General features: G+C 36.5%; 1 protein-coding gene across 1 annotated transcript in view; it reads right to left on the minus strand.

The window, feature by feature from the left end:
* LUZP2 (leucine zipper protein 2) overlaps positions 1-19,435 on the minus strand; it is a 500,071-nt gene that overhangs the window by 126,481 nt on the left and 354,155 nt on the right. The gene's annotated exons all lie outside the window — the stretch shown is intronic.

Here is a 19,435-nt window from a genome sequence, read left to right on the forward strand (position 1 = left end):
GTATACTATGTAAAGCAATATGTTTCCATTAAGCTAAATGCCATTTCTAAAGCTTAAGAATTAGAGGATTAAATACTGAAACATACTCAGAACTGGGGATAATAATTATAATCACCCGCACGGGGGCCAGTTGTAGAACACAAGGGAGACTTGTCAGGCCCATACTGAGATTGTTCTCAGATGGCATGTTCTTCAGAAACATATGATGACACGGTGCACTGAGGAGAGAATACTGACTCCCAGACAACTCCCTCATTTAAGATTTCTACTTATGGTTAGTGAGCAAACTTCTCTAATTCCAGAAGGAATTGTGGCTGGATAACACTTAGGCACTAAGAACACAGTTTTGTTTTTGTTTTTGTATTTTGTTTTTTACAGTTTTGTAAGCAGACTTACAAAATGAAATGACATCTACCCTCTAAACAATGGATCTCATCCCTATCAAACCTAATGATGCTTTTACAAGACCTAAAACAATTTATACATATAATTATACACAAGATGCCAGGATCCAATTATGATTATGCCTCACTTGAGGGAATATGAAGAAAAGTAGATTAAGAGAGTCATCAAATGTTTAAATGTCTGTTCTTCCTGTCTGTCACACTTCTGCTATCCCTTACTTTAATAACAGTACTCTGATTTTTCTTATGAGAAAATATTTTTCTATGCTAATTCCATGTGGCTGGTGTTGACTCCAACTTCCCCAACCCTATCTAGGAAAAGGAAAATACTCAAGTCCAGCCAATCAGTCTTGGTCCAGATTTAGTAAAATAACATAAACTCTGCTGATGAAAAGTTAATATGAATCTTTTCTTTTCAAGAATTGTAAGGAAAAGGTGCTGAGAGTCATCATTCAGTCGGAATCCCTCTGAGACGAAATCACAAGGGAAAATAACACCTGGGTGTGGAGAGAGAAATGCTGAAACCTGGTGATCGTGCTGGCCCTTCTTCCTTGCTTCATACTTTCCTGAAGCTCGTATACTCCTGGGTGTTTCAATTATACGCTTCCAGCACCAGCCCTTCGGCTCTCTTGACACCATACATAAATCTTTTTGTCCACCCTATCTTACATACTTGTGTTATTCTATCACATCCTTAGGATTCAGAGTAGCAAAGAACATCTAAATAACCATGCTTATATCTAATGCATAATGCCATAACATATCAGGATGCAGGCCATTTATTTTGCTTTTTCTAAATGGGAGGCAGACCTTGCTTCCTGACTATTTAGGGAATGCTTCCCAACTGATGCTGTACAAATCTTGGATAGCATGGAACAAATATCCCTATGGCCTTCTTGGGAACCCAGCTTAAACATGTCAGCCCTGCCTAAAAATGCCATTTAATATATCTCATTGTCTATAGGATAAATCTCAAACTCATATCTGATAGCAACATAATATCTTTCTTAATAAATAGATCCGCTTAATCTAGTTCTAGTTTTTACCTGAAAACTTAAAATATCACATTTTCGGGAGCATTTACATGGTAGGCCAAACCCGCCAAATGTTCTAGGTTACAAAACAGAAAGATTTAAGTCCAGTATATCTCTATAATCTTTCTATATGTCAATATAAAGATTCCAAAATTGCTGGGTCTAGATTTTACATTGTGTTTTCAAATGAAATTAGGCACTAAGAGGTATTATTGTTTGCAAATAATAAAAACCAACAATAGCCAAATCAAGCAAAACATGAATTGATTGTGAGTATCTCCAGCAGAATAAAGTCTGGGTATAAGGCTCAGAAAGGAGACAGGAACTGAGTATGACAAGGTTATCTATGACTGTAAGACAGAATAAAGTTATTGTAACAACTATAAACCACTATACTTATTTACAAGGTGGAATGATGAGGTCTCAATGAATTTTCATGGTAAAAGTCATTATCTGGGGCCACTTAGGATTGTCAAATACAATAAATTATGTATATGCAATTATAATATTATTTTCTAGATTAAAAATATACATAAAACACTGCTCCCAGGAAAGTCAAAAACATGTGTTGATATCTCCAAAGTGCAATTAAATGTAAACCAAAAGTAAAAACACCTGCAGTGGTATTCAGACTAAAACCAGAGATGGCTGGGTCTAACTGTGGAAAGTAGCTCCTATTTTAGAATTTCCTAAAACTGTTCAGAAACCACTATATATGACTTCTTGAGACCCACATTTGTTTCAGTTTAAATGTGTTTTTAAAATGCCTAGAGAATGGACATGCTCTTTCAAATAAATCATTTTGTAATTGGAAATCTGATATTGCATATTAAGGACAACAATAAGTTTAGGTGTAATATGTAATATAAATACTTTGCTTCTAAAATATTAGCAGATTTTACCTTTTATAAATTTTCTAAGAGTCCTTATTGAGGACATCTCCGGAAAGGGATGGGATAATGGACTGAAATTTAAATCATGAGTGTTTTTTTTATTAGTTCTTAGATATACTTTTTTTTTTCTTAACTTCTTACTGTTTCTGAAATCAGGATGTGGTCTACAATATTATGCATCTTTCATTTAGTATTTACTGTTCACCCACCTTAGGAAAGTTAACTCACTTTACAATAGATACTCCTTAAAATTTATAAACTGTTATTCGGCAATTTTTGTTTCAAAATAAGAGGTAAAGAGGAATGAAGGGAAGAACTTTTCCTCTCCCATTTAGAAAAGCTTACCTATAGAGAAAGTAGGGAAAGTAAGAAATGTGTATTTGGACTTTTTATTTGTTCTAAGCCACAGAGAAGACAAAAGTATACTTTCAAAATAGAGAGAGATAAAACCATCTATGAAATTGCTTCAAACTGATAATGGAGAAATAGGCCAAAGGCCTATTTATATCATAATATAAATACAGATCTTTAGCAACTGCAATATCTTTTGTAGAAAAGGCAAAGCTGTTCTCTTGAATTATGCAAAAATATAATGTAGGTATCAAGAGAGACATTTACATGAAACTAAATAATTTCATTAATACTTTTTTTCTGAATCACCCTGTTTAAATATAATGCTATATTTCACCTATATGTAGACTAATTGCTACTTTAATAATTTGTATTTTTATGGAAAGATTTAAAATTGAGAAGTGATTGAAATGATCATTCTATAAACATTTAAAGAAAACCACCCGACAACCTTGCTATTTTCCAAGTGATGGCAGATACCCCACTTGAGGGTTGTTGGCCTTGCCAAAGTCAATTCTAAATTGGTTGTAGGTGTAACAGAAATTTTACAAGTACTGATATATTTCCTCATTGAGATTAACTCAGGAAGAGGATGGAATATTGAAATTGGCTCTAATTCATTAGAAAATGTGAGGGTGCTTCGTGAGAGTTTTATTCTTAGCTTAGCACCAAACTAGTTCTAATATCTACTATAAGTCATTTAACCCCTAGACATACGTGTCAACATACATTGAAATACTGGAGAATATCTAGGTCATCTCTTAGATTTCTTGCATCTTAAGGACTGTTGTCCTACTATTGAGGAAGGACATGAGGGATATGAGCTGATGACTTTCTCTGGTATCAAGTAAGAGATAATTGCATGACCTTCCAATTACTGAGTAAATTAATTAGATATTCTGCATGCTGCTTAGCTACATCTCAGACCCACAAGATCACTTTTCAAATAGTATGGATATAGTACAGCACAGTTCTAGGGTTCTTAGGCAGAATAACTATACTTGAAGTCCACTTTTTATAAGCTCTATAATTTTGGATGCATCTTGCAACCTCTGCTATGTTTTCGCATCCATACAATTAGGCAACTATCCTAACCAGCTAAATGGGGTATTTGCATTAAATGAGATGATATAAACAAAACACTTATGATAGTGACACATAGTGAGCACTCCAAAAATATTACATCATATTATTTCAATAAAACTCACTTCTTTTATAGATAAAGAGGGAAAGCTTTTTTTAATGATTACAACAGCACTCCAGAAGTTTCAGGATTTCAGCATTACAAATAAAATATATAAAACATAAATATCTATAATAATAAAATATAAATATATATCAATATATGTGTTGTAGAAGATGGCAGATAAATTTCTAGCTAATGAACTCTAGTTTATCAATAAGTAAAAGTTTGTTGTGGAAGCCATTGCACTCAATGGTATTTCTTTCTACATCTGATTTGTTTTATTAAATAGACAATTCTCTTGCAGATGGAACCTGCTTCTATTATCATTAATAACTTCCTTCCCTTATCAGAGAGCTCTCATTCTGATGGGTTAAAATTTGTTGCTAAATATATGAAATGCCATTCACTCCAGAAGAAACTTTCTGAAAAAAAGCATTAATAATCTTGTCAACATTTATAAAAACCTTTTATATACTAGGAATGGGGCTCAAACAATCCCTCTTTTCAAGGAGTTTGCAATTTATGAAGGAGGCTGAAAGTAGCACTCAGAGGCTCTGGAGAGGCAGCTACTCAGGTGTGACATTGAGCTCTTAGCTGTGTTAAAGGAGTCTGCTAAGTAACAGGAAGAAGCAAGAGAGAGGGGAGAGTCTGTGCCTTAGAACTACAAGATGCTCAATGGCATTGTGCATAAGGTAGCTCTGGAGAGTAGAAAGATGAGACTGAAGAGGTGCATTGTGGTTAGGTCTAAAGGGCCCTGCATGCCACTGAAGCTGTAGAAATGAATGTGCAGCATGGAAGTCATGTGATCAGATTTACTTTTTGAAAAATAAAATAGGAAAAATTAATTTTGGATTTCAAGTTCAGTAACATTATCTAAAGTTTGCCTCCGTTAGGTTTTATCAGCAGTTATAGTGTAGGCAGTATTCTATGGGGAGGATAAAAATGTCATAGAACTCAGTAACAACAACAAAATCTGATTAAAACATGGCAGAGGAACTGAATAGACATTTTTCCAAAGAAGACAAACAAATGGTTAACAGGTACATGAAAAGGTGTTCGACATCACTAGCTATTAGAAGAACAAAAGCAAAACCACAGTGTCACACCACTCCTGTTAGAATGGTTATCATCAAAAAGATAAGAAGAGAAAACAAGCATTCGTTGGCAAGGACGTAGAGGAAAAAGAACCCCGGGGCACTGTCAGGGGGGATATAAATTTGTACAGCCATGGTGGAAAACAGTATGGAAGTACCTCAAGACATTAAAAACAGAATTATGCTACGATCCAGCAATCCTACTTCTGGGTATTTAGCCAAAGGAAATGAAAACAGGATATTGAAAAGATGTCTGCGTTTCCATGTCTATTGTTCATTATTCACAATATGCAAGACATAGAAACAACATAAATGTCTGTTAGTGAATGTATGGATAAAGAAGATGTGATACACACACACACACGCATGCACGCACCCGGAATGCTATTCACCCATGAGAAAGAAGAAAATCCTACCATTTGCGACAACATAGGCGGACACTGAAGGCATTATGCTATGTGAGATAAGTCAGAGAAAGACAAACACTCTTATGGTATCTCTTACATGTGGAATCTGAAAAAGCTAAAGTTACAGAATCAGAGAATAGAATACCGGTTACCAAGACCTGGTGGCTGGGAGAAATGGGGAGATGTTGGTTAAAGGGTACAAATTTCCAGTTAGAAGATGAGTAAGTTCTAGGATCTAATGCACAACATTGTGACTATAGTTAGTAATACTATATCGTATCCTTGAAAGTTGCTAAAGAAAAATCTTAAATGTTCTAGCCACCAAAGAAATGGTAATTATATGATAAGATGGAGGTATTAGCTAAAGCTATGTTAGTAATTACACTGCAATTCATAAATATATCACATCAACATGGAATACAGGTTGAACTTAGACAATGTTATATGTCAATTGCACCTCGATAAATCTGCAAAAAATAATTGGGTGCTGAGAATATGTATGTTTAAACTATCATTTGTTGAATGCTTACTTTGTGTGAGCTATTATATAAAGTACTTTATATAAGTTATTTCATTGAATCCTCACAGCAGCCCTATAAGTGAAAATTCTTAATTATCTCCATTTAATTAATTGATTAATTCTCTTTGAGAGAGAGCAAGACAGAGAGAAAGCATGGTCAGGAGCAGGATGGAGGACTGGTGGGGAGAGGCAGAGGGAGGAGAAGAGAGAGAATCTTAAGCAGGCTCCATGCTCAGTGCACAGCCCACCTCTGGAGCTCCATCTCACAACCCTGAGATTATGACATGAACCAAAATTGAGTCAGACATTAAACTGCCTGAGCCACACAGATGCCCCTAATTATCCCCATTTTAGAAAGGACAAAGCTGGGATTAGTCCAGGTCTAACACTCGCCAAAAACCATGTTCTTCTCCAGCATGCTGTATAATTTTTACAAATTCTCTTTTGCTTATAGGAAAAGAAAGAAGGGTAGGGGGAGGGGAGGCAGGCAGGCAGGAAGGAAGATAGAGAAAATACGTCTTGGATTTCTAAGAACCAAAATGAACATAAACATGGATGGACATTTTCTTTGAATTTTTAATTCCAGATACATGCATTTTTACCAATCAATCCAACCCTAAAAGGTAATATGATAAAACATGGTTTATAAAATAACTTTACCCCTAGAGCAGTAGGGCAAAGTAAATTTGTTGTGAAATCATTAAGAAAGATCAGTTAATTCACTTGTAATTACTTCTGAGAATATCCTCAGCTCTGCCCAGTTAAGACTTGAGAACACCTGCCACCCTCTCCTTGCAATCCTGCTGGGAATTCCCAGCCCAATAAAGTCATTCCATCCGAAGAACACAGTTGAGTAACTCTAACAGCTGAAAGGAGATCTCCCTTTTTCTTGTCTTTAATTGGTGGGAGAACTGAATTCTTTTCCCCAGAGTTTTACCAACATTTCCTCAGGCTCAGGATTAAAAAAAAAAAAAATGTTAGAACATATTTTCATTGAAATAAAAATGGTATGACTGCATAAGACATTATCAACACTGTGTTATTTAAAGCCAATGCCATTAACTTTAAAAATTGTTTTGTGCAGTCTTTTGCTAGTCAGTCACCATTGGACAAATGATGACTAAAGGTCATTAATGATTGCTTATAAGAATAAATTTGGACCTAGTTTATTATTTATGATTTAATTGAAGCTTGCCAAATATTGACTGCTGTCAGCAAGTCCTTTTTAACATAGTATTAGTGAGGCTCTAATGTTGTAGTTCAAGCCAGACAATAAAGTTTAACTTATAAATTTCAAAGGAAGATGATTTATTTAATACTTTGGGGTTTCTTTTTCCCTCCCAAGATTCCTGAAAAATAACCACCAGGTATATAGCAAGAAAAAAAGGCATATCATTCACTTTTGTGCTCCAAGCTTATGTAAGTTAGCCCTGTTGATGTTTTTATATGTTGAACTGACTTTTTTTTAAAACAATACCATAAATTTGACTCTACTAATAAGGGATGTGTCTTGTTGCAAAAGATCTCGTTTTCTTCAATGCCCACAGCCTAAATTTGATCTATAATTCCATATGTGTACGTATCCATAAACAATGAATGCACTTTTAGAAAATGTGTGCTAACTTTGTGTAATGATCTCGTTGCTGCTAAATCCATGGGACAATCCATGGGACAATTCTCGTTTTTCTTGTGTCATCACCAGCATTTGACAGTCGATCATTCCCTCTGCTTGAAATAGTTGGATTTGTTTTCCACCTTTTTAAATGAAATGCCTCACTTTTGCTTTTTCTTTTTTTTCCTCTTCCTTTCTAAAAGTCTCCCTCAGTGGCCTTTTGCCAATCCCTACTGCTTCTCTGACATCTCAACTCTGGAGTAACTCGTGGCTGAGTTCTTCGACATTTTCTCTCTTTGTCCTCATTACCTTGGTAATCTCATTCATGATCATAGCTTTAAACACAGTCTTCGGCAAGGCTTACCAAATTTTTATTTCCTGACTTGACTCCTCTTCTCAATTCCCACTGCTACCTTGTCCATCACAAATCTCAGGTATCCAAAATTAGTGCCATCTTTTTACCCATCCTCCTTTACTTATAGTGTTCCCCTTCTCAGTTAAGGGCAATGTCATTTTTCTGACTGTTCACTCTAAGAATCTTGGAGCCTTCTTGGCTCTTCCCATTCTGTCACAATGTATGTAAATTACTCAATACATATAGTTGTCTTCAGTATAAAATATTTGTTCATATTTAGGGCACCTGGCTGGTTCAGTGGGTTAAAGCCTCTGCCTTTGGCTCAGGTCATGATCCCAGGGTCCTGGGATCGAGCCCCACATCAGGCTCTCTGTTCTGTGGAGAGTCTGCTTCCTCCTCTCTCTCTGCCTGCCTCTCTGTCTATTTATGATCTCTGTCAAATAAATAAATAAAAATCTTTATATATATATATATATATATATATATAAGTCTGAACATATATATATATATGTTCAGACTTAAATGTTGCATCTGCATCACTCTCTTTATTATGTTTTTTAAAGAACTCCTATTAGACATATATTTCAGACTGTCGATTTTTATCCATGTCTCTTAACCACATACACTCTTACATTCTCTCTCTCACACACATTCACTCACACCTTTTTATGTGTATGAAATTCTAAGTTAAATCCTCAAATTATGCTGAGGCATACTTTGTCCTGACAAGTTTTCCCCCCAGAGTAGCTTTATTTTATTTTAAATTATTTCAGTGCCTATAAATACATAATTTTTCTTTTCAATCTTTGGAGGTTTCAAAGTGACTGAGGTTTTTTTTTATGTAATTTTTTTTCCAATGTCAGATATAATTTTTTTTATAGAGTATGAACATGATAAAGTTTGTACTGGATATTAAACTCAAAACCTGTAGTTATGTCAGAGAGAAATATATAATGGATGGATTTCATTTGTTTATATTCTGATAATCCTCAAATTACATGTTTCTTTCATATCCATAGCAGAGTCAGAATAATCATTAGTGCTGGACCCAATTTGAGATCTGGCTAACCAACGAACACACAAACAAAAACAGCTGTCATATTTCGTAAATAAGAACATGTTTGGCTAGAAAGGTTTTAATTGAAAGGTTTTTGTCTAAAACCATTAAGTAATTTTATATGGAACAGTCTACAATGCATGAAAAGCATAATTCTCCCATGGGCTCCAGCATGTTATAGGTTAAGAGCTATATTAAGCTCTTCTCTCTACCAAAACGAAGTTTAAATTGTGGCTTCTGAAATAAGGAAAGAAAACAAAAAGGTATTTCCATATAGAAAGCACAAGTGCATTAATATTGGTACATCAGGGGAAATACTGAAGGTGGGAAGTTTTCCTTTCTTTCAAACATTAGGTAGCCCTGTCTATTTCATAGGTATATGCAAAAATAAAATAGAATTTCTACTCTGAGAGTCCATAGCCATAGCTGGGCCTAATCTGCACTGACTCAAATGCTGATTCTTAGGGAACAGTATGATTAATATCATTCCTTGCATTAGAGTTCTACACTTATTTGTTACATTGTAATCTGGATTCTATCTGGCTTAATGAATAGCGCAAACTGAGCTCCACTAAGATCTTAGCACTGGTTAGATTGTTTCTGCTGGATATCTGCACAAACCATGGTTGAACCTGGCTAACACTGCTGGAAATCATTGATGATAACTGTTTAGTAATTCCTATTAACCTGAAGAAGTTCAGATGTATCAACAGAAATTCTTGAAGAAAGTTTGATGTTTAAATCACAATGTGCTTTTCTTAGGTTCAAATACATCTGCTGCCACCATTTTCTTAAGTACTGATTTGCTCAGTCTTATCTGAAAGTGTGCTCATAAACCTTAAATAGCAAGTATTTTACCAGTATCCTTTCCTAGTTATTTAAAACTTAATAATCCTGCTACAGCAATTGCACTCCAAGTGATTGGGCATGCTGTGAGAAGAGTGACTGGTGGTGCTGTATACTTTCTCCATTGAAAGGAAATTATGTCACCATGAATTTTTTGCATGTGAATGAGTATTTTGATCTCGGAGGAAACATCTGTGTTTAGAGTGCCTTCTGAATCCTATGAAGGAGGCAGCTGCTCATATAATGATGCTGAAGGACTTCATGGCAAAGTTGTCGCTCTCCATTTCAGGTTTGGCCTCTAACGGTGTCAGAAATTTCACAATTAACGCAGGAACTCTGGTTTTGATTTCATTCATTTGGTCATTTATTCATTTGTTCTTCAAATATTAAATAAGTGTCCGTGTAAACCACGTATGGTGGGTACAGAAAGGTATTAACATATAATATTCAACACTTCACATTATGTGTCCTTAGGGAACTGAAAATTAAAACAGCAATAAGTTACCACGACACTTCTATTTGGAAGACAAAAATTCAAAACATTGACAACAGCAAATGCTTTTAAGGATATGGAACAACATGAACGCTCATTTACAGCTGGTGAGATGACAAAATGGTCAGCTACTTTGGAAGACAGTTTGGCAGTTTCTTACAAAACTACATATGCTCTTACCATATGATCCAACAATAATGGCCTTTGGTATTTGCTCAAAGGAGTTCAAAATGTATATCCACATTAAAACCTGTGCAAGGAGGCTTATAGTAGTTTTATTCATAAATGCCAAACTTGGAAGTGACTAGATGTTCTTCAGTAGGTGAATGAATGAACAGATCATGCTATATCCAGAAAATGGAGTATTAGTCAGCACTAAAAAAATAATAATAATAATAATAAGCTATCAGGCTATGAAAAAACAAAAGTCAACTTAAATGCACATCACCAAGTATAAGGAGTCAATCTGAAAAGGCTATATACTATAAGATTCCAACTATACAATATTCTGAAAAAGAAAATTATGGAAACAACATAAAGTTCACTATTTGCTAGGGGCCCAAACGAAGGAGATGAATAGGTTGAAGACAAAGGATTTTTAGGACAGTGAAACTAATCTCTATGAGACCATAATGATAGATACATTTGTCAAAATCTATAAAAATACAACACCATAAGTGAACTCTAATGTAAGCTATGGCCTTTGGGTGATAATGATGGTCAATGTAGTAGGTTCGTCAATTTCAACAACTGTACCACTTTTATGTAAGATGTTGATAGTGGAGGAGACTATGGATCTAAGAGGGCCTAGGGTGTATGGGAACTGTGTACTTTCCACTCAATTTCCCAAAATGTGTACTTTCCAATCAATAATACCAAAACTACTCTAAAATATAAAATTATTAAAATAAACTAACAAACAAACCTGTTTGAAACTATTAAAAACAAAACAATATCTGACTTTATAATCTGCAAAATACTAGACTGGAGTAATTGGTATATTTAGCATTTAAAACAAGTATACTGGATTACCTGTGTAAAATATGCATTTTTTAAAAAGAATAAATCACTATGATTGCATAAAGAGATAAATATTAATAAAAAATATTTAAAAAACAACTTTATAACAAAACTAACTTAACTTTGATGAATGGCTTTATGTCACAGAGAGCTCTTTGAAAGGTCCTAAACTCCACATGCAGAAAAATGAAATTGTACCATTTCCTTACACCACACACGAAAATAGACTCAAAATGGATGAAGGACCTCAATTGTGAGAAAGGAATCCATCAAAATCCTTGAGGAGAACACAAGCAGCAACCTCTTTGACCTCAGCCACAGCAACATCTTCCTAGGAACATGGCCAAAGGCAAGGGAAACTATTGGGACTTCATCGAGATAAAAAGCTTTTGCACAGCAAAGGAAACAGTTAACAAAACCAAAAGACAACTGACAGAACGGGAGAAGATATTTGCAAACGACATATCAGATAAAGGGCTAGTGTCCAAAATCTATAAAGAACTTAGCAAACTCAACACCCAAAGAACAAATAATCCAATCAAGAAATTGGCAGAAGACATGAACAGACATTTCTGCAAAGAAGACATCCAGATGGCCAACAGACACATGAAAAAGTGCTCTACGTCACTCGGCATCAGGGAAATACAAATCAAAACCACAATGAGATACCACCTCACACCAGTCAGAATGGCTAAAATCAACAAGTCAGGAAATGACAGATGCTGGCGAGGATACAGAGAAAGGGGAACACTCCTACACTGTTGGTGGGAATGCAAGCTGGTGCAACCACTTTGGAAAACAGCATGGAGGTTCCTCAAAATGTTGAAAATAGAACTACCCTATGACCCAGCCATTGCACTACTGAGTGTTTACCCTAAAGATACAAACGTAGTGATCCGAAAGGGTACGTGCACCCGAATGTTTATAGCAGCAATGTCCACAATAGCCAAACTATGGAAAGAACCTAGATGTCCATCAACAGATGAATGGATAAAGAAGAAGTGGTATATATACACAATGGAATACTATGCAGCCATCAAAAGAAATGAAATCTTGCCATTTGTGTCGACGTGGATGGAACTAGAGGGTATCATGATTAGTGAAATAAGTCAATTGGAGAAAGACAACTATCATATGATCTCCCTGATATAAGGAAGTGGAGATGCAACATGGGGGGTTGGGGGGTAGGAGAAGAATGAATGAAACAAGATGGGATTGGGAGGGAAAGAAACCATAAGTGACTCTTAATCTCACAAAACAAACTGAGGGTTGCTGGGGGAATGGGGATTGGGAGAGAGTGGGATGGGGTTATGGACATTGGGGAGGGTATGTGCTATGGTCTGTGCTGTGAAGTGTGTAAACCTGGCAATTCACAGACCTGTACCCCTGTACCCCTGTACATTATATGTTTATAAAAAAATAAAAAACTAAAAAAAATTTAAAAAAAGAAAGGTCCTAAAGTAGCAGTTTAATAGTTAAGAACTTGAGATCTATTGAAATGACAGACTGTAAAACAGAGATCACAAATTAAGCCATAAATATCTTTTCTATTGTTTGCTAATGTAACTAAAAAGTAACAAGCACATTAAGAAGAGATTATTAATAATTCTTCAACTTGACACATTTTCACATATATACTCATTTTAAATAAGTAAAATGTAATTGATTTTATCTTCCTCAGTCTTTACAAACTTTTCCTAAAAACTAGTAACAGAAGTTCCAACATGTTTACAGGAGCACTTTGCTTCACTGTAGATATCACTCATGTCAGAAAACAGCTTTTCCACTTTATATTTACATTGGGATTTTAACTGATTATTTCTATTTTATGACTCAAAGTTTTGACTCCTGCTTCTAACACAGTGGTCCCACCAAAACAGAATATGTATGTTGGATAGATATTATTTACCTTTATCTGAATATTTGAAGCATTTGGTTTTAAAACCAAATTACTTTCAACTTTTTCTACTTGCTCCTCATTTTTCTCCCACATAGTCAAATGCCTCAGTTTTAGCCTTGAAGAACTCACACAAAAGCACACTATCAGTTCCCTTTACTCAAGACTCCTCCATCCTGGGGCGCCTGGGTGGCTCAGTGGGTTAAAGCCTCTGCTTTCGGCTCAGGTCATGATCCCAAAGTCTTGGGATTGAGCCCCGCATCAGGCTCTCTGCTCAGCAGGGAGCCTGCTTCCTCCTCTCTCTCTCTGCCTCTCTGCCTACTTGTGATCTATGTCTGTCAAATAAATAAATAAAATCTTTAAAAAAAAAAAAAAAGACTCCTCCATCCTGTCCACAGAGATATAAGATCTATTATTATTTTTTTACATAAACTTACATTTTTTACATAAACTTACATTACATAAACTTCTCTTGCAAAGACACATGTTCTAACCCAATTTTTTTGTTAATACTCAGCCCCTTCTTTTCATTATTGCTAAATATCTTTATCCAAGAATAACTTTTATTTCTCTTAAACTATCACCAAAATATCTGTTAATTGAACAGCAAATGTGACTGAACTTTAAATGCATTAACACGTTGAAATGGATTAACTCATTAAAGACTTGATATATCAGAATGGAAGTAATGAGTATGCCAAATATTAAACCCATGTTGCAGTAAAATTACAAAACTTAGATTAGGTGAATCTTCTAAGCTTAGATGGTAAACAAGAAACAAAGCCAAGTTTCGAATCCAGGTTTTGACCTCCAGCACCTCTCCTGTGTCCACAGCTCAAGGCTATAAAAGCCGAATCTCTGCCTCCCACCCCAAAGTGCGTAACAACTCAGCTTAGGAAAAGGTCCCCCCCGTGAAGCATTGATTGCCATGCCGTACTAAGCACTTTTCACAACACAGATATATCTGAAAGGACATATTGCTGCCGAGGATGGTACCCCAGTACGGAAGAAGGAAGGCAGGGAAACTTCTTTTCACAGACAAAGACAAAAACAGAACAAAACAAAACAAAACAAAACAAAACCCGGAAGCAGCTAAGAAATGTCCAGCACTGGACAAAATCTCAGAGTTACGATAATACACAAGATGTAGGCTTCACCTTCTAACCCTGATGTGTGCAGAGAATGAGGAGAACCTTACATCCTTCATATTGACACAGTAATGAGTCGTTTACATACCAGACTTTACCAGGAACTTCTGATAAGCCAGTGGGTCTCAAAATATGTTTTCTGGACCATCAACACAAGCATCACCTGGGTACTGACTAGGAATAGAAATTCATAGTCCCCAAACTGTCCTTAACTTACCAAATCAAAGCTCTGAGGGAGGAATCTGGTTATTCTGCTGCTCGCTTCAGTCTGAGAAGCACTGCTGAACATAAACAATTTGTAATAATTTGCCCCAGATTTATATAGATAAGTCTAACGGATATTCCATGCCTGGTTTTCTGCTCACAGGTAAATAAAATCTGTCTAGCTCACATCACTTTACAAAGGTTTTAAGTGACCTGCTCCCATTCCTTCACACCCACCACTGCACCCTGAGTGATTTTAAATACTACAGCTTACCTGACTAACACGTGGCTATGTTCATAGGCTACTCCGATATCATTGCTAAGCAGCCCTCTCCACTGTGGTCAAAGCACACTCATAAATCTTTCTGGCTGCAGTTCTGTAATGGGGCTATTTTTCATGATGATGGCAATATGATTCAAGAAGCCTTTAACATAAACCTTGCACTGTACACGCCTCATGAATAATAAATCAGTCATCTGAATAACCTTACTAAAACCCACTTCCACAGGCATTCCCTTGGTATGGGGCAAGTGCCTTGGAACTCAACACTGCTCATTTGACTGGCACTTATGGTTCCTCCCCAGCTCATCAGGGTTCTGATGCCAAAAGCACATTCAGCTCATGTTTTCCACTCAAGGTTTTTTGGCCTGGAGCTCGCCTGAGTCCCTCTTAAAGCTTAGAGTTGGAGGTAGATTTTTTTTTTTTCTAAGTTACTCTACAATCTTAGCATAGCATCATCTTAATCACAGAGTCAATGGCTTTCCATCATAGCTAATGATTTATAAATTACTCATTAATAATAAAAATAAATATAAAACTGTTCACTTACAAAGTTGCAGGCATTTCATCATATATCTTACATGTATATTTCTCTCTTGTGGTCCCTCTACTAGCTTTATGGTGCTAGAATGCCCATTTTGTCAGTGAGAGGCTGTGCATGTCACATTATACCATTACACTGTCCTAATCCTGGGTGTGTATTTGATACTTTTTAAAAAATTTAAATTCAATTAGCCAATGTATAGTACATCATTAATTTTTGACATAATGTTCAGTGTATTTGATATTTTTATCAAGTAGAACAAAGTGGGGCTAGCTCTGTGTGAAAGAGATTTGGAATAGGAGAATCTTAAATAAGATAGAAGTTTCTCTCTTTCTCTGACATTTCTGAGATAAGTCAAAGTGTTGTGACTCTATTCTTTGAAGGTATTAAGAACCAGACTCCTTCTCACTGGGTGTGTTTTCTCCTCCCTGGTGTTGCCCTTGCCTGTTTGGTCCTCAGCTCTATATCTATATTCCGCCATCAAAAAAGGGGGAAAGAAAAAGAGGAGGGTAGGTGGATTTTACTTTATGGAAACAATCTGAAAGGTAGACACATCTCTTCTGTTTTTAGAACAATGGACAGAAATTGGGGACATGGCCCCAGCAAGCTGCAAAGGAAGCTGGGAAATATTTATCTGGGTATTGATTTGTGTAAATGAAAATGGACTATTGTTTCAGAACAGAGAGAACAGCTATTGCTGGAGAACTGTTGATCTTTGCCACTTTTTCCTGGTTAGCTAGCAGACACATGAGAAGCACTCTTTTTAGCTGAAAGCATTCGTCCACCTACTGCCTGATCCATACTCTACGATTCTGCAGAAACTATCAATTATGAGTTTTGATCCTTATTCCCAAGGCACTTGTGACAGATCTGGTGAGAAAGTAAGCACCAGAGGTGAAAGGTTTATTTCAGATTTCTCACATTGAAGTCCTCAAATTACCTTCAGAATGACCTGGTTCTTCTCCAGACTTGGTGAATCAGAATCTGGTAAAATGGCCCAGGAACCTACATTTTAACATTACTCCCAAAAGAGTCTTTTGCACATTAAATTTTAAAACAACTGCAGAGTGAGAGGAAGAAATGGCTAGATTTTCATTTTTTGTGGTGGGGGGGGGTCTCTCTGTCTTATCTTATGCCCTTCCATTGCTAATGTTCTTCTGCAATATCTGCAGGTTGGTCTGTCTATACCTATTAATCCCTGGCAGGTGTTAGAGCTGAATTGTTCCAGAAGAGAACAGTTAAACTTTCACAATTATTCTCTTACACAAAATAGTTAAATTTCACAGTTATTCTCTTACATAAGCTTCTCACCAACCCTTTAAAATAGCTAGCAAGATGTGCCTACTTAACAAATTAGTAAACTTACCTACCATTCATGAGAGGTCAAGAGACTTGTCCAATGCTACACAGCTCTTAAGAGGTACAGGGGTTAAGCTCTTACCAGAACACAGGCCCTGTGTTAGTCTTCACCTGCTTGCAAGTGTCTCCCAAATAATAAGGTTGAGAGCATGACCCCAAATAGGACCCCAAGGTGGCTGCAGCTTTGCCACCTCTGACCCATGAGGATGTTTATTTTGATACATTTGCCCCAGTGCCTGCAATTTATTCTAGCTAGAAGGACTACTTAGCAATTTTTAATGTTGAAAATACTATCTAAGGTCAAGGGTTTTCCTGTGGGAGGAGGGTGGAAAGGAACACTAATTGGCCAAAGCATGAATTTAGGCTCTTCACACAGTATGGATACAGCAATTCACACCCTGAAGACCAAAGATTTGGTCACTCCATCATTTTGATTTATCTTAACGCTGGGCTTAGAGTGTACACATGATCAAGGTCCCGCATGTACTTTATATTCTTCTAATCATGCTCAACAGTGTAAAACATATGCATTCCTTGAAGGAGTTACGAATAGATGCAGGATTTTAAAATCACTCGTGCCGTTTTACTTTCAAAAATTTGGAAAGACCTGCAGCTCATATGCATCTTGTGCCCACATTTGATTCTTCTTGTGCTGTGCCTGCTGTGAGCTGTGCTTCTAGACCAGCGCTGGGGTTCTAAAGCGTCAGGGTCTGTGAATGAACTGTCACCACATCTGTCCTAACCATCTGCTCATGCAGTGTGCACCTGCGCTTGCTGATTAGACAAGAACAAGGGAGAGCGTCTTCTAATACTATTCTCCTTAGGGTCCACACTGAGATTTTTTTCACTTTTTTATTTGATAGAGCATTAGAGAGAGGGGGAAGAAAAAAGTATGAAACACAAGTCAGCAGATATATTCTACTCCCGGGGCTCCCACTCACACCCCTCACCATGGACATACCTGCACTGTGGCACTTCTAAACCTTGGTTTCTCCATCTGTAATTATGTCTACCTTTTCACTATGCTACTGTGAGAATAAAAGGAAACAACGAATGTAAAAGTGCCTTGTGAATATAAAATATGCAATTCTGCGTATGCTGTATGTTTTTATGTCATTGAGACTGAAGCATAAACTAAAGCTCATGGAGTGTAGGATTCTCCTAAAATATGGTGTTTGCCAGTTGATTGAAACAAAAAAATCTGTATGTTTTCTACAGCTTCCATATGCTTAAATTATTTTCCATTTCGGTGAGTATAAAATCTGGATCAAAACATGCAGGAAAAGAGGATTTGGGAGGAATTGACAGGTCATGAACATTTTAAATATGTTTTTTAATCTTCCAAAATGTTTTAGTCTCTTCCAATGGTGTGTAGGAGACACACAACCGTCTGCTACAGCCAGGGCAGGGAACAGAACGCTTAGATTAGGCACTACAGCAGAGACTGCAGCAAATACTGCATGAAATCATTCCAGATGGATATAAGTGCCCCTAATTAGTAGCAAACACTGTGCAAAGCATAGTAGAAGGAACAAGCCTCCTTCAGAATGCAGCTGAATTAGGCTAGCACTGGTACGTAAGGTGAACTTTCAGTGATCATAAATAAACACCAAAAAGCCTGTAAATGATAGCTACCATAAGACATTGGCACCCCAGTGCAGATGTAGAGAAAGATAGTGTCTAAACATGTGAAAAGGAATCAGAACAACCTGGACATTTATAATAACAGGGGGCGAAAGTTATAACAGGGGGAAAAGGGGACCTGGGATAAGAAGAGGGGTGGAGAGGAGGAGCACGTGGAAGGGGAAGAGAGACAGGAAGAGAGATCCATAGGAGACCAATATCCGGTGTAATTCATGGGAAGATTTCTATTCCTTCCTTAGTAAGGTAGGATTAGGAATGAAAAGATCATTGTAAATAGATCCATGTATCATTACAGTTTGGGAAAATCACTTCCTAAAGCTATCGCATATTGTACATAAGGCTCACCCTGAAATGTAGGTCATTTTTATTCTCAAAAAAAAAAAAAAGGTCACATTCAAAAAAAGTTCTGAGTTAAATAATTTCTTCAAATGCTATTAAACAACTTTTAACATGGGTTTAATTCTAAGGAATACTAGCTCTATGAAACAGTAACAGTGACAACATCACAAACAATTCTGTGCTTAAATAAATTAGAGGAGCATTGTTCTTTGATACAGGGTGTCTCTGAAATTGACATGAAGAGAGCCTAATGACTCTGCAGGGCAGACTAGAGGTCATGGTACTTCTAGTGGAGCTAAGGCTCCCTTGAAAAGTTTTTCTGGCAATTAAAATCAAGACAGAAGTGCCCTGAGGGGATAAATTTAGGCTGACAGCACAACTTATAGAATGGATGATTTCTGGAATCAGGTATACAAGATGACTGGTTGATGGTGGCAGATTGATAGGGGTGATGACAAAGTTTCAAGAGACTAATCATAGCCAAATAAAAAGGAACATTATATTAGTAGTTTAAGGTTATTAATCAATCATTTTCATAAAAGAAATTATAGTGGTTGACAACCTCATTAGTAATCAACATAATCAAATTTATAAGAAATAACACTTTTATGTATTAAATTTATTCTTAAAAAATTTAAAGAGAAGGGCGCCTGGGTGGCTCAGTGGGTTAAGCCGCTGCCTTCGGCTCAGGTCATGATCTCAGGGTCCTGGGATCGAGTCCCGCATCGGGCTCTCTGCTCGGCAGGGA

Source organism: Mustela putorius, unplaced genomic scaffold (assembly GCF_011764305.1).
Source record: "Mustela putorius furo isolate JIRA1106 unplaced genomic scaffold, ASM1176430v1.1 tig00003859_pilon_pilon_pilon, whole genome shotgun sequence".
NCBI lineage: Eukaryota > Metazoa > Chordata > Mammalia > Carnivora > Mustelidae > Mustela > Mustela putorius.